The sequence below is a fragment of the Schistocerca serialis genome, chromosome 5, assembly GCF_023864345.2.
Source record: "Schistocerca serialis cubense isolate TAMUIC-IGC-003099 chromosome 5, iqSchSeri2.2, whole genome shotgun sequence".
NCBI classification, from domain to species: domain Eukaryota; kingdom Metazoa; phylum Arthropoda; class Insecta; order Orthoptera; family Acrididae; genus Schistocerca; species Schistocerca serialis.
This window is the reverse complement of record NC_064642.1, coordinates 695,739,445-695,743,602: the sequence shown is the minus strand read 5'-3', so window position 1 is coordinate 695,743,602 and position 4,158 is coordinate 695,739,445. Positions and strand designations below refer to the sequence as shown.

Genomic DNA, 4,158 nt, shown 5'->3' with positions numbered 1-4,158 from the left:
GTTCCTGTCTCAGTGGAAATGTAGTATTCTCCGCTTGAGCAAACATCATTATTCACCCAAGACGAATTACACAGCACAAGGCGGAAGATTCCATATTGACGTTTCACTGCCAATTTTCTGAGGCACGAAAATGGTTTTGTTACAGTCCTGAAATCAACCAAAAGATTTCTCATTGATCTAAAGTTTCAGATGCGCTATGAATGTTTACTGGGTTCTTTTATGAGGTCTCTGTCATTTATATAAACACAGTGAGAAAAATTTCGTACCAAGGCCGAAAATCGAACCTGGGTCTCATCCTCACTAGGAAGATGCAATCACTACTGTGTCATTCTGGCACAGTGGCTTTGAACAATGGCACGAGCCACTCTAAGAAGCCTACATCCACAATACAAATTCCATTTCGCCCGTCAGCCCACTCGGTATTCCCCATAAACTCGAACAGCATTGCACAGGCTCTCCAACTGTCCTGGAATAGCATCTCAGCCTTGAACGAAACAGGGATCCTGCCTGATATCCATACGTAGGTATCTTAATAAAATCAAAAGGTCTCAAATCTTTATGAGGTATATATGCAGACTGAAGCCGTGAGCTAGTCGAGGTGGGTAAGAGTTAAAAAAACAAGTCACATATTCTTGCACGCCGACGAAATCTGCTGTTGTCATAAAAGTAAGGTATCAGTAGTATACCCATCATGGATGATTCAGAAAGTTTAAATAAAGAATCATGTTCATGACAGTGGTCACCTCAGAGAGCAGACCTAATGAATCATAAGGAAAACACCCCCAATCATCACAGACTCTCCTCATTCTTGAACCAGACCTTGCTCCCATTCAAAGTTAAACACTTCACATGGCATTCGGAGCACTCAACGGCGTACATCGTTTAAGTATCGGAAAAAAATGTAATTCGTCACACAACATTACGTTTCGCCTGTCAGGTATTGTCCACGGTCGATGATTTCTAGCCCAATGAAGACACGCAGCTTTATGTCTCTGTGTGAGCAAATGGCCTCTTGCGAGGCAGCCGATTCCAAATGTCCTAGTACCGTTCTAGCCGCAATGTTCTCTCACTGAGAGCTAGGGATGGAATTTTATTCAGTACCTGCAGCAATTCTTGTTGGGTTTGGAAGCGATTTTTATTCACAAACACGTCTCCAGTCCATCTCAGTCAGGATCTTCTTTCGACCACAGTTCCGAGATCGAATGTTGTGACCAAGTGCGTCACACAGTTGCTTGCAGAGCGCCGAACAATACGACGCGAAATACCTGCAAATTAATTAACCTTTTACACCACATGCTCGTGGGAACGGCCGGACGTTTTCGTCCCTTTTTGCCGCTCCCTCACGCCCTTACATTTACCCAAGCTAATGTACAATGTCCACTTGAAACATAAATATCTCACTGAATGCTACTGCCTTATCTTCACGTAGGCGCAGAGAGGGCGTGACTGAGCTCATGACTCTATCGCTGTACCATCGGCAACAGGCTAACGATTCACCTATGCATGGGTATTAGTGTGAGTAAATGTGAGATATGGCATGAATTGATTAGACAATGGTTTACTTAGAGGGTAATTAAAACAGGCTGTCCTCAGGAAAGAAGGCAATCTAGGGTACTATTTTTACGTCCCTCCGAACATTAGGTCATTAGAGACGGAACACAAGTTTGTAACAGGGAAAGATGGGAACGGAAATCGGCTATGTGTGTTTCAAACGAACTACCACGGTTGATTTAAGGATACCACGGAAAAGGTACATTTGAGTAGCTGGATATGGATTTGAGCCACCATCCTCCTAAATGTGGATCCAGCGTCTCAGCCACGGGTTAACTCCCTCGATTGTCTTCTACCAATTCTAATTTGTAAATAGCAAGGGTATTTTGCATTCAGCCAGATGATTACTATAGCAATTACAATAGTGACTGGTTAGATTTGCTTTTGAATAAGTGCAATACAAGGGCAATGAGTTCTCTCATATACACAGAGTGACCAAAGTAATGACCTGAACGTATATTTCGTTGTGTTTACTTAAGCAGCTGAATTGTGATTTACAAAGGAAATAGTGAAATAGCAGTTTGAGCTTTGGTAGGAATCTTTCGTTGGTAGACTGATATTGACACTAGTATCGTGCATACCTAAAGCATAGTCCTACGATTTTCACGATATTGATTGCAGTTAGTTGGTTATTACAATCTACTGTCATATAAGCACCACTAGAATTGACGAGAGGATAGTTGCCGACAATTTCAGGAATAAAATTAAATATAGCATAATATACTTTCATTACAAAATGAACACTTAACAGAATTATCTATGTGCAGAAATAAATAATTTTTAAACAGAATATTGCGCAGATTCGACATTGAACGTTTGAACTAAAAATTGGAATAACTCAAAATATATAAATATCTTTATTACATAAGATGTAATGTTATTTCGTTCATACATTCGTTTTCTGGCCTCGTTTAAACGTAACTGAGAGTGAACTCACTTTGGCAGGCAGTATTTTCTGAGGATAACATCTGTATTTTACCGCGGGATATTTTGTGAAATTCTTTTGTTTTGTGGGGTTGAGGACCACGTGAATTGCAAGTTTGTTTCCCTTCCTATACAATTCCACGTTTAATGAGAGACAATGGTATCATCAGGAATGCTGCGTGGAAGTGTGACAGGACCGCTCTCGCCTTCTACATGCATAAATAACGTAACAGAGGGTGCGATCGGATGTCTGCGGCAATCTTCTGGTGTACGTAGAGATGTCAGGCCAACGGCCTTGCCGCAGTGGTATCACCGGTTCCTGTCAGATCACCGAAGTTAAGCGCTGTCCGACTGGGCTAGCACTTGGATGGGTGACCATCCGGTCTGTCGAGCGCTGTTGGCCAGCGGGGTGCACTCAGCCCTTTTGAGGCAAACTGAAGAGCTACTTCATTGAGAAGTAGCGGCTCCGATCTCAGGAACTGACATAGCGCCGGAAGAGCAGTGTGCTGACCAAATGCCCCTCCATCTCCGCATCCTGTGGGCTGAGGATGACACGGCGCCCGGTCGGTACCGTAGGGCCTTCTGAGGCTTGTTCGGACGGAGTTCAGTTCAGTTCAGTTACGTAAAGTATAGTCGTGAAACGAGAAAACCATTGAGGACTTTTCGCGATCTTGTGTGGAATAGCAACTTTAGATTCTGTGAATGGTTTTGCGTAGACGACTGCTTGGGTGGGTGCACGCATTATATAAATATCTACAGCAATAATGACTTCCTACTATAAATTCCCACGGAAATGAAAATGCTCCCAACTCTTCATCTTCGAAATTACTTACTTTGTTCATGCTCCACTCCGGCTGCAGTAAGGGCATTTTAGTATTTATACCAAATAGCGACCAATAGGCACCTTAAAAATTAGTATCTTGTGCCAGAATGTAACTCAATCGACAAGAAAAAAGTACGAGAATACACCTTTCATTGCGATGATAGTTTATCAGAGAAACATGAAAAAACAACGGATAAAAGAAAACGAATTCTAAAAAAGAAAATAATACTAAACTGTATGTTAAAATTTCATATCTGGTTCACATTTCGGAAATTTTTTTGACATCTTTCACATGTTTGATACAGGCTATGTTACAATCACAATTTCCACTGGTAATAGATAGTGGTACCTCTTAGTCTAAAAAATGAAGTGAATGAATAAAAATAAGTAATAGTGAGTACATGCAGCACTTACGTTTTCAGTGTCTTGATGGAAAACACTTTGCGGCTGAATATGGAACAATGCTAATATCCAACCGTCTGCCACTGGATCCGAAGCAAATTAATGGTCTCAATATGCGTGAACCGTAGGAACAAGCCATGCAAGTAATTTTTCTGTTCTCACTATCAGGTAAAACTAGAAAAGTGAATAACTGGAAAAACATACAAACGTGTTACTACAGTTATAACAGACACTGTGGTTTATTTACAAGTCCAAAAGAACTTGACATTTTGATACAATTTTGGCTTTCTCGACAGGTCTCTAGTGGATTCCACTCCTAACTGCCTCATAAAATTTTATACTGTACCTTTTCCCATTTCAGTGAACTTACTTTAACGAAGCTGGAATTGTCAAAATGGGAGAAACATCGATTCCTGCATTGTGATGTAGGTGTTATAGGATTCCAGATTAAATTGTTG

At 41.1% G+C, this 4,158-nt stretch overlaps 1 pseudogene; it reads left to right on the top strand.

The window, feature by feature from the left end:
- The first annotated feature begins 2,760 nt into the window (after nucleotides 1–2,760).
- Nucleotides 2,761–2,878, top strand: LOC126482458 (5S ribosomal RNA; annotated as a pseudogene).
- The last annotated feature ends 1,280 nt before the right edge of the window (nucleotides 2,879–4,158 follow it).